General features: G+C 43.8%; 1 long non-coding RNA gene across 1 annotated transcript; it reads right to left on the bottom strand.

The window, feature by feature from the left end:
* Window positions 1-1,863: 1,863 nt before the first annotated feature.
* Window positions 1,864-11,181, bottom strand: LOC143379263 (uncharacterized). The gene is made up of 3 exons (XR_013088450.1): window positions 10,997-11,181; window positions 5,173-5,223; window positions 1,864-2,796 (listed from the first exon to the last, which is right to left on the bottom strand). It is a non-coding gene; the product is annotated as an uncharacterized LOC143379263 (long non-coding RNA).
* Window positions 11,182-12,487: the final 1,306 nt, after the last annotated feature.

Consider the following 12,487-nt stretch of genomic DNA (forward strand, 5'->3'; position numbering starts at 1 on the left):
ACTGAACAAAACTTTTATCTTCATCTGGGTTTCCCCAAACACATCCTAAGACAAGAACTGGTGTGAAATTGATTTTTTTAAAAAGGAAAACCAGTAAGAGAGTGAGAAAGTGGGACAGGGAACATGTGAAATCAACAAGGATGTGAAGTCCACAAAGGGTAACTTGAGCTCAATCCCACAGAGTAGTGACAGACCTCAAGGTATGGTGTTTATCCTCTGCATCTGTCAGTCATTGGTTAAGAGCTGTTCTCTGGGCAGGTAAAGTACAGGCCCTTCAGTTTTCTGTGGCACCAGGCAAAAGGGGTCCTGGCAGGCTGAGAGCAACCTTTGATGTGGAGATACTGGTGCCACTGTTAGCAGTAAAAGCATACATTTCTGCTTCATTCCTTTGTGAGGTCCCCTTTTTCTCACAAACATATCATTAGAACCTCCAACCTCATCTAGCACAGTGCCAACACTTGGTATATGTTGACTGACTAATGGATAGAAAGACAGACCTCACCAGAGGCCAAAAAGTAATTTTCTTTATGGTCATAAATTTCAATCATTTGAAAAAATGGAATACATTGTATACATCCCTGACTCACTCTTTTCCACTTACTGTACACTTCGGCATGTGCAAAAGAAAGTGAAGCCAGTACCTGTTACACTGTTGATGTAAAAGAAGGTAACTTAGAGGCTGGGAAAAACCTGCTTATGAGAAGTTATAGGTGAAAAACCTGATTGTCAAGGAAGAGTTCAGTGTTTGATAAGCCAGGAATTCGGGCTAATGTACTATGTGCTAGAGATTCCTCTTAGGTGTCTGGAATGAGTCTCATTTTCTTCTTTTCCATGGTGCTCTGATTGGGCATGCTACTGAGTCTCTGTTTTTCTGTTTCCTCACCAGCTCTGCCCACTTCTCAAGGTGATGGAAAGATGAAATCATGAATGTGAAAGGTCTTGAGAAGCACAGGTTGCTCACAAATATAATATAGACTTTAAATGGCTTTTGACTTTTTAAAGGGGGTCTTGGGCAACAAAGAAGAAAATCCTGGAAGAGTGAGGCTGAGAAAGTACCCTTGGATCCTCAGTGAAAGCTGAGTCTCAGTGGGAATTGACTGTGATCCCAGGCCTGACCAGAGATGGTACATGCATTAACCCCACCATTAGCCATGACATTAGACCTTCCAGGCGACAGCTGGGCTAATCATTAAAGGGACTCCAACAGAACAGAAGTGAAGAGAGAAGGCAAAGGGGAATATAAGAAAGGGTGAGTTGGAGAAGCCAGAAATGGAAGAAAATGTGTGTGGGGGAGAGAGGAAGGGAGAGTCCGTGTAAGAAAGAGACAGAAAAAGATGTGGAGTAAACTGATAAAGAAGTGGAGATGAAGGAGAGAGGAAACAAGAGGTGACAGTGCGGGAGATGATGGGCACCACTGACAGCTGCTCCTGTGACATCTATGACATGGACTCCTCAGGCACTGGTTTGATGGCAGACGCCACACTCAACACATTCTCACCCTGCTCTCAACTCTCGGTATACCTGCCCCAATTATTTCAGAGAGAAAAAGTTGAGGAGGGTCTCCAAGGCAACCCGATCTTGACTCCCCCCACCCCAGGTCTCCTGCAGGCCTTGGGGCAGAAGGTGGCCAGGACAACCAGAAAGTAGAGGGTATGACCCAGCCAGCAAACAGAGGGCTCTCAGTTAGTGTGCCAGCCTGTAAATTGTCCTTTTGTTTTGCAGGCTTTATGGAACACGGTTTTATTTCATGTGACTGTGCTATTTCAGGAGGAGTAAATATTGCCGGCGGTCTGTTTAAAAAGGCCAATGACCTGAAATGTTGTGTTTTTTTTTTTTATTTTTTTTCTTTTCTTTCCCGTTTGAATCATCTCCAAGAAGCAGGCCTGCCCAAGCATCATGCAGATTTAATTTGTTACCTTTCAATTCCAACCTTCCCTTTTTGTCTTATGATATGTGAGGCTGACCAACAAAAGGGGGCAAAGATATAGGGATAAAGAGGTGAAGTGCTGGCCCAGGCTTGGGGACAGAAGGAAGAGATGTCCAGGGTGTCACCGGAAGAGCGTAGGGAGTCCTCAGCTCTCTGCTGCCTTCACTGCTTCCGAAGCTGGTGTTTGACCTATAATTATAGTCTCTTTCCACTGATTTCCTCTGTGAAAATAGCAACATTCAGACTAAGTGCAGTGTAGGGAAAAAAAAACACTACATAAAGAATCAGGGATTTATAAATACAGTTAAAATTACAGGATTGTTACCCCCATGGTTTAGTTCTCTAAAGAGAGGGCTGGGAAGAGAGAGCACAGTTCTTCAAACTTGACTTAGGTCCTAAAATACCCAGGTGTGATCTTTGGGAGGCAAGTCAAGCAGAGATTCACTGCAGGTTTTTTTTCCCCCTCACGGATGCAAAAAAACATTGTTTTTAAAAACAAGAAGAAGAAAAAGAAGGCTGTTCTTGGCCAGTATTTTTATTTGACTTCTTGAGGATTCTCACTTGCCATTTATTTGTTCAGTTTCTTCTCATCAAACTTATTTATCTCTAAGAACAGAGAGGGGGAGAGGATATCCATGTCTTAGCCCTAGACCTGTCCGTCTTCTGGGGCCTTCATTCGTTCCCTGGAGCAAACAATGTGTTCATGTTGGATTTTCATCTTATATGACCCAGCACTCTGGTCCCAGCTGGTCCACACTGGCCCTTTTGAGGGCTGTCTTAACTTGGAGCAGATGAGAAATTGTTGGCTAAGTTCATTTCTGGTGATGGAGACAGATGGAAATACAGGCATGGAAGTGGAGACAGCCTCTCTGCAGTGAAAGAGAAGGAAGCCACCGTGAGTGAGGAAAAGAGACGAGAGACAGAGACAAAGGTTTGGTGCCCTGAAGTCTGGTTCCTGTGGTTCCCAAGGCTTGGATCCATGTCCCCCTAGCCTTTGCTCAGTTTGGAGAGTCAACTTTTACATGGATTTCATGAGCTAGTACTTTCCCTCTTTTGCCCGAATTGGTTCATGTGGGAGTTCTGATGTGTGTGACCAAAAGTCTTAACATAATAGTGCAAGTGCCAAGAATTCTGCAGAGAAGTTGTCAAAGCAATAGTTTCATTGCAACATCTGAAGTTGGTTTCACAAGGGTTAAGGGCACACTGCTCTACTTTTCAGAAAGATAAGTGTTAAGAGAGAATGAAAATATCTCAAGTAGCATTTATGACCCAATAATTGAAAAAGAGGAGGAAACTGGGAGGGAAGCCTGGGGCCTGCCCTCTGCCTTCAAGTGACTCACCTATAAGCTTTCCAGATAGCCCATCTCCAGAAAAGGCTACCATAATTACCTTCCCATGGCCGGTGACATTGTCTTAACTCCCACTGTGGAATCTGCAGTTGGCCACTGAGGAGAGCTGCAGAACTGACTGACCATCTTCAGCATCACTGTCTTTCCTGTGCTTGGAGTTGACACCTCCCTGCAGAGTGACCCCAATACTCTCTGTGCGTCACCGAGGCAAATGTAACGGCCTGGCATGATGGTGTAAAAATGTCCTGCACTGGGAATCTTAGCACCTAGATTCCAGCCCAGGTTTTGTCACCCACAATTTACAGGAACAAGCTAAGACCCTGGATCTAGCTTCTCATCTGCTAAATAAGGAATTGGGCCTGATGATCTCTGAAGCCCCTTCCAGCTCTCATATTCTAACTATTAAGTCAACCATGGGCCCAGAATTTTTCTCTACAATGACCAGTATTTGCTTACCACCAAAAATAGGATAAGAAAGAAAAGGACAACAACAAATCAATTTTTAAAAAATATTTAAGGTGATATGATTTTTTTTTTAGAAAACTCAGGTTATTTCTAATATACCATTAGGTTTTTAAAAACTAACAGGTTTATTGTATAAAAAATGCAAATACAAATAAACAAAAGAACTTAATCTAACCTGTAATCCTTCAGAGATAATATCTATTAATGTTTATGTATATAAATTAAAATACTTTCTATAAGCATGTTCTGGAGGGTATCACCCAAATTTTATGTATTAGGAACTTAATCCCCAAAATCATATAGTAATTATATTTGGAGGTGGGGCCATTGGGAGGGAATTAGGATTAGACGAGGTCATGGGGATGGGGCCCCCTCTTTATAAGAAGAGAAAGTGGAGCTAGCATGATTCCTGTTTCTCACCATGTGATACCCTCTACCATGTCATGATCCAGCAGGAAGGCCCTCACCAGATGCCAAGCTGAGGTTGGCACCATGCTGTTGGACTTCCAGAAACATAAGGTGAATATACTTCCATTCTTTATAAATCACCAGGCCTGTGGTATTCAGTTATAGCAACAACAACAAAATAGCCTAAAACAATATGCAAATACATTTTTTCTTTATGAAAATAGTTTCGGACTATCCATTCTGTTTTTCAAGTTGATCTTGACATTTAACAACAAATTGAAAAAAAACATTTTTTTAATGTTAAAACATATACTTACATAGCATTGACCTCAAATGCTATATGGTAATCTGGTGTTTGGGGGGACCTGAATGTATTTAAACAATCTCTTATGGCTGGATAGTTGGATAGATTTATTTTTCGGTAGTATTACCAATATTATAAACATACCTTATGCAAACATGTATGTTTTTTCAGGCTTCTGAGTGAGCAGCAAGCAGCAACTCAGCATGATTAGGGAGACAGAGGTATCACACCCCTTCTTTGTGGATTCCTGTGTTGTGCAAGCTCTCTCAGGTTGCAGCGAATGACTTGATTTCTCTCTGCCATGCACCCTCTACCATTCCAGTCACAACTGATTGCACTGGCATCTACTTCTCCGGTAATGGCAGCTATCTGGAAGCAGACCAAAAGCCTCTGAGGCGTCTGGCAGGAGACCTATTCCCTAAGACATTTTCATATTCTGGCTGGACACTGGGCAAGCTGAACAAATTCTCCCTCAGGGCATTAAATGCAACTATGAGTAGCCTCAGTAGCAAGGACAGGAGCAGGCATGGTGCTGGATTCAAGGGTTGAACCCCATCAACTGAAGCCACCAGTGAGCCCCTCACAATCCGAGAAGAAGAAATGTCTGCCAGTGTGGTTCCCAGAGCCACCTTCCCTGACTCCAGGTGACTGAACCAGGAAGATAAAGGTGTGACCTTCTGGAACCTGAGAATATGGAGCCCGACTCCATCATTTCTTACCTGTATGATCTTTGGCTCATGCCATCACCTTCCTGTTCCATGTTTCTCCATCTGAAAATGAGAATATTGAAACCTACTACAAAAGATCACTGTGGCAAATAAATAGGGAGAAATATACACATATAAATATAAATATATATGTTAATATATATATATATATAATCCTTTAGAAGAATGCCTGGCATATACAGTTAATATTATCATGCCTCTGCCAGCAAGCTGGGTTGTACCTAGAATCTCAGGAGTTTAAAGGGTCTCACAGGTCACTGATATCCACAAGGACAAACTAATGACTTCAGATATCCTAGTATTAGTTTACTCTGTAAGTGCTCCTGATTCCTTCAGCAGATTGGTGAACTCCTTGAGTTCATGGCCATGTCTACTGTGCCCTCCACTGTGCCTTGCACAGGGCAGTGCTCAATCTGTGACGGATTCTGCTGACTAGTCGGAATGCCTTCTCCTTGCAGACCCAGCACAGCCGGTTTGGACCAGTGTAGCGGGCAACTGGGCCAGCAGCCTAGCTCCCCTCCCCCCCAGGGCAGCCTTCCAGAATCAGTGCTCCCTGGAGGGCAAAGCACCAGCAGCCCTCACAGCAAGCAGAAACCTTGTGCTGTATGCTGAGCCAAAGCCTTGCAACTGGAAGTTGTTGTCGCCTACTTTGCTTTGCAGGCTTACAAAAACATCCCGTTGAAGCTAGCCCAGAACCTCCATTGGCATGTGCCAGAGCTGACAAAATGTAGAGCTAAATCTGTTTTGGGGACACCTCCTTCCAGAAAGGCAGGATGCTTGCCTGATTCCTAAGTGGAACCCCCAAGTCACCCACTGTGTCTTCCCTCTTTGATGTATTCCTGAGCCTAGAACCCCAGGACAATATGGAATGAAGTCAGTGAATATTGATGGTCCTTTCCACCTTTTCCACCTCCTCTGGACACACCTGCTGACCTACCTGTGCCACCAAACATGGGCTTGATTGCCCAGCAACTACCATCACTCCAGTTTCATGTTAGCTGGAGAGAAGTTTTCTAAACAGGACAGCTAGAACGAAAGGAGCTCCACAGCACCCACAACAAGTTTAGAATTCAAGGTTTCAGTGGGAAGAGATTCAATTTGCTTTTAACATTACTTAGTGCTGGATACTCTACTGGGTGTGTTGCATAATCATATTAACAGCTAAGACATAGCACACACCACCTGATTACTGCTATGCCAAGCATCTTAAACACACTAACTCATTTAATCATTATCAAAAACCATTGAATTGGACTGGGAATGTAGTTCAGTGGTACAGTGCTTACCCAGCATGCAGAAGATCCTGGGTTTGATCCCTAGCACCAAAATAGATAAATAAATAAATTGAAGTTAGATAGTAAATTCACTTCGTTTTACAGATGATAAAACTGAAGCACAATAACTCGTTCAAGGCCTTACAGCTACTAAATGACATACCTGGATGTGCACATAATCCCTATTCAAAAGCTTTACAGTTCAAGTTTAACTAGGATCATGTATGCATATAGACATTTAATTCTTATGGTACCACTACTAGTGAGGCTAATGTGGTTCCATTCTATGGATGAGAAAATTGAAGCTTTGACAGGTTAAATATGTTCAAGTCACATAATTAACAAGTGGCAAATATCGTGCCAACTTTGTCTGGCTCCACCACACCATGGCACAGGAAGAAAACCTTGCAAAATGACAGGAAAATGCTCAGTGAGTTTGCAAAGGAGGTGACTGCAAGATTACAAAAGTTGGGAATGTGTAAATCGAGTCTGCTGGAGGTAGAACTCAGGCCCAGCAAAGGGTGGAGGCTCTAGACCCAAACTTCTGTTTATCTGTCCTGTAGCTACTTTCAAACCACACCAATTAGCCAGATTGGTAAATTGATTTAAGTCTGTTAGTGGCAAATTTCTAAATGCCTTTTAGACAGGTGAACCTTGCAATGCCGGGAGAAAAAAAAAAAAAAAAAAAGGCTCTTAATGCAGCCAAGTCTCAATTGGAAAAATCTCAAAGCTCTTCTCACCCTCCCATTCACTTCCTAAACCATCTCATTTGGGAGAGGGTGTACCAGGATTGAACTCAGGGGCATTCGACCACTGAGCCACATCCCCAACCCTATTTTGTATTTTATTTAGAGACAGGGTCTCACTGAGTTGCTTAGCACCTTGCTTTTGCTGAAGCTGGCTTTGAACTCGCCATCCTCCTGCCTCAGCCTCCCAAGCCACAGGGATTACAGACATGCGCCACTGCACCTGGCACCATCTCATTTTTTTTTTTATCTTCTTGTCTCCTCTTCCCCTAAGGTTTTTCAGCCCAGCTTCAAGTTATCTGTAGCTCCAGGTAGTTGCAATCCTAGAGTCACAGACCTGCAAGGAGCCTCAGAGAGGACCCACTGCCTCTGTCTGTTTTAAATCTACTTCAAGGGCTGGGGTTGGGGTTCAGAGATAGAGCACTTGCCTAGCATGTGTGAGGCACTGGGTTCAATTCTCAGCAACACATATAAATAAATAAAAAGTCCATTGACAACTAAAAATAATATTTTAAAAAATCTACTTCAAGCAAAAGTTACTACTCTTTGGATGTTTAGTCATTTTCTCCATGCCTGAAGTAGGTTTGCTCTTTAGTGGGACTGAATGACCAGCTAGTGGCAGAGTTATTTTAGGCATCTGGAGGTAGCTTTTTACAAATGACTTTGTTGGCCAATCCCCTACTACCACCACCAGCAGCCCAGGTCCTTATGGGAGGATCAGAGGGTCTATCCCGCCTTTTCCAAACCCAAAGATACTCTTGGAAGGATCACCAGGAATACAGAAATAAATAGGATGTATTCAGGAACTCACATGAAGATAACAATACCACTGGGACTGTCAACAATCTGGAACACCTGTATGAACTTGCAAAGCAGAAACTATCAGTGCCTTCAGGGGTCCAGAAACCTCACCAAGGAAAAGGCCCCAGGAAGGAACTGGGGCCCAGAGAACCTGCAGGCCTGGAAGGCAGCATGGTTTTTCCATTGAAGGCAGGTGGCACAGGTTTTGCAATCTGACCTTTCCCCTGCTACCCGTGAGACTACAACCACAGACACACCTTGGCATTCCCAGGCTTTATTTTCATTGTACAGGTGTCTGGGTGGCTCCCCACAATAAAGAGGAAATGAATGATGACTATAAAATTAAATTGTATTTTATATCGATCTTTATCATCTTTTCCAGGCACTAATTGATTATCTCGCTCCTTGCAGATTGACTGAATGAGGTCTGACCAATAGAATAGAGCCATATGCTGAGCTCAGCATCTCCAGTCCCATCCCCGCGGTGGCTGCCTTCCCAGTTGTGGCACTGCTGATGCCAGAAGCTCCCAAGATAACGATTTGTCTATGGCACCAGTAGGCAAAACAGGACACCAATAATCTTAGTTGCACATCAGTAGTTTCTCAACAGAAGTTAACAGCAGGTACTAATTCAATGTCTACTAAGTGTCAGATACTCTGGTGAGTGCTCCAGGTGCATTAGCCAATGAATCAGTATGTCACCGCCATTTTACAGATGAGAAAATCACAGCGTAAGAGGTTAAGTCACTGCCATTGACTGGTGAACTGAAAGACTGCCTCATTACTGACATCTCCCATGCACCTTGAACAGGCTAGACCCAGGAAGATGTTCAACATGAATTCTTAGCCGGGCATGTGGCTCAGTGGTAGAGTGCTTGCCTAGCGTGTGTGAGGCTCCAGGTTCCAACCCCAGCACTGCAAAGCAACCACAACAAAAAACAACAACAAAATGTTAAATGGATGAATGGACAGGTTCTAAATGGTGCAGCAAAGAGGAATATGCTCCTCAGAAAGGAAAATGTAAACAGGGAAGCAGAGAGGACTATATTCTGCAGGCTAAGTAGAAGAGCTATGGTAATCGACAGCTGTTTCAGCCTTCCCTTTCTTGTGTATTTATCCCATTGAGCATTTTGAATGGGAAGTGTCTAACTACTCTGTGGGTGTACGTACTGGTTGCTAATTTTGGAACACTTGTGAATCCTGGGTCCAGAGTCATGACCAAGACTGGTGAGTCATACTCCCCATGCAGAGCACCTCCACATAGGCTGTCAGGGTAACCAGCAGTCCCTGGTGTGTCCCCTGCTCAGGCTGTGTCATTTTACCTTCTTTTTTAAAGTAATATTTTTTTTTAGTTGTTGACAGATCTTTATCTTATTTATATGCAGTGCTGAAAATTGAATCCAGTGCCTCACACATACTAAGTAAGCGCTCTACCAATGAGCTACATCCCAGTTCTCATTTTACCTGAAGCTGAGGGTGGGGTCAGGGTAACAGCAGACTTCTGGATATCCCTGCCCTTTGGAAATCTAGAGGCTACATAGGCTCTCCTGGGGACCTCCTCCTCTTTCCTCCCATTCTCCTGAAGGAGTTCATCCCTCCCCCAGGATGTCACAGCGGCAGGCAATGTTTCCATCTGCCCCACTGTGTCTCTCCAGGTAGGTGCGTAAAAGAACCCATCACCAGGTGACTAGTTAGCCTCTTTACCAAGGGGCACATCCCATCCCATCCTCAGAGAAAAAGGTTTAGAAGAATAAATGCTCCAGAGACAGAATCTACACATTGGGTTAAAGTCACACAATGGCACAAAGAGCTGGGGTAGAAAGAAGCAGAGTTCAGGGGACAAGACAGAGAGGGAAGTGGCTTGGCACCTATCACAGACTCTTGGGTACTTAAAACACAACCTGCTGGCTCTCTTTCTTATTGTGGGTTTTTCAGGCTCCTTTGCCTGGTCATGCTAGATGGCTGAAAAGTTGCTCCTAAGTCTTTCAACTGGTAGCGATGTAGAGCCAGGGAGAAAAGAGAAAATCCAAAGCAGGTTGCTGTGCTTGTGAACTATCCTGACAAAGTTCAGATAAGTGAAGTGGTGAGGCTAAAAGTTCAATGGAGAGTTTCATCCTCTCTTCAGATTTTGACTTTGATCATTTCTGCCCTCCCTTTGAAATAAAGAATGGAGGATGAGACAGGAAGATTGCGAGTTCAAAACCACCCTCAGCCACAGTGAGGCATTAAGCAACTCAGTGAGACCCTATCTCTAAATAAAACACAAAATAGGGCTGGGGATGGGACTCATGGTCAAGTGTCCCTGAGTTCAATCCCTGGTACCAATACAAATAAATAAATAAATAAATAAATAAATAAATAAATAAATAAATAAATGATATAGAAAAATGGGCTGGGAATGGAGGTGTACACCTGTAATCCCAGGAGCTTGGGAGGCTAAGGCAGGAGTATCCCAAGTTCAAAGCCAGCCTCAGCAACTTACAATGCCCTGTCTCAAAATTGAAAAAAAAAAATTTAAAAATGGGCTGGGGATGTGGGTCAGTGGTTAAGCACCCCTGGTTTCAATCCTTGGCACAATAATAATAATAATTTAAAAATAGAGGACAGAGAGTGGATCGTATTTGAATGTATGAGGAGGTTCTGACAGAATGAGCAGACGCACGCATGCTCCAAACACCAATTCCTCAGCCTAAAGTTCCCCCATAATTTCATTCCTCCTGACCAAACTGCATAAAGCAGGCATAAGAACAGAGAGAAGCATGCTTTTAAAAATAGATCTGACTTAGTAGTCTTTAAATAACCAAGGATTATGAGATGGGAGGGGACTACTTTGCATCTCCTTCTCAACGAAGAACAGAACTGCCTCGAAGCTAAAGTGATTTGGGGTTGCTAAGAAAGATGTTCTAAAAGGTAAGAAAACTGCTAAACCAGATAAATATCTTTTTTTGAACTACCATCTTATTCGACTAAGATGATTATTGAAATATAGCCTACCTTGACTCCAAGGGGTAGAACAAATCCTCCGTATCCAGTGTGGCCCCAGCCCAGCAGCACCGGGAGCTTGTTACAGTGCAGGCTCTCCTTTTGAACAAAGTGTCCAGGTTAAGTATGAACCTAAAGGACTGAAGCACTAGGCTCAATGACCTTCTCAGATTTCTCCTCCTTGAGGACCTGATGAACCTCCCCTAGGGTGAGAAGTTGGGTAGCCCCACTGTGGAGGAGGCCTTTGACTGCTAAAGAAGTCTGAGGTGCACTGGTGTCCACTCCCATGCCACGGCTTTCCACGTATCTGTGTTTACAGGTCATCTTTCTCCTCAGCCACAGTGGTACCACAGCTGCCGGTCCCTGAACACATAGCAGACTCCCCACAGCAAATTCCTGGCAAACCACAGTGTGTAAGAGATCAGCGGAGCCTTCCTCAGAGTCATGGATGACTCCCAGAGCAAGGACAGTGTACAGTCCAGTAGTTTGTGCAACTCCTACTCTCCTGTCAGTTGTGAGGGCCACCCATGTTATGGTTTGGAGGTGAGGTGTTCCCCAAAGTTTACGTGTGAGACAGGGCAAGAAGGTTTAGAGGAGAAATGATTGGGTTATAAGAACCTTAATTCAATCAGCGAATTAATCCCCTGACAAGATTATCTGGGTGGATTATCTGGATTAACTGAAGGCAGGTAGGGTGTGGCTGGAGGAGGTGGGCATTGCGGGGGTATATGGCTTTGGGGTATATATTTTGTATCTGGTGAATAGTCTCTCTCTGCTTTCTGATCATCATGTGAGCTGCTTCCCTCCACCATACTCTTCTGCCCTGATGTACTGCTTCACCTTGAGCCCCAAGGAAAGGGACTAGCTGCCTATGGACTGAACCTCTGAAATCATGAACCCCCAAATATACTTTTCCTCCTCTTCAGTTGTTATGGTCAGGTCTTTTAGTCGCAGAGTGAAAAAGCTGGCTAGAACAATCTGTATACCTCCCTACTCATTCATCTGGGGGCCACTGGACTGGAAGGGGTCCTCATCTGTTTAAGAATTGTAAAGCAACTCATATTTGCTATAAAGTGATAAAAAGTTATTGCATAAATTATTCATAAATACAAGTGAGAAAAAGAGCATCCAAATCTAATGTGAGGGTGGAGGGGGTACTCAAAATATGGCCAACAACCCCCTATCAATCTACTTCATAGGCATGCACGGGGGAGTATTTGCCAAGCTGTGGAGATGAACTACTATCTTAGCTCAGGCCGTCCTAACAAAATACCATGGTCTGGGAGGTGTAAACATCAGATGTTTGTTTTCTTACAGTCCAGAGCCTGGAAGTCCAAGATTCAAGTGCCACCAGATTCAGATCTTGGCAATGACTCTCTCCTTGGCTTGGAGATGGCTGCTTTCTTGTTGAGTCTTCCCATGACCTGTCCACAGTGTATACCCATGGAGAGAGAGAGAGAGAAAGCAAGCTCTGGTCTGTCTAAACCTCTCTTATATGGGCAC

The sequence above is a fragment of the Callospermophilus lateralis genome, chromosome 13 (assembly GCF_048772815.1).
Source record: "Callospermophilus lateralis isolate mCalLat2 chromosome 13, mCalLat2.hap1, whole genome shotgun sequence".
NCBI lineage: Eukaryota > Metazoa > Chordata > Mammalia > Rodentia > Sciuridae > Callospermophilus > Callospermophilus lateralis.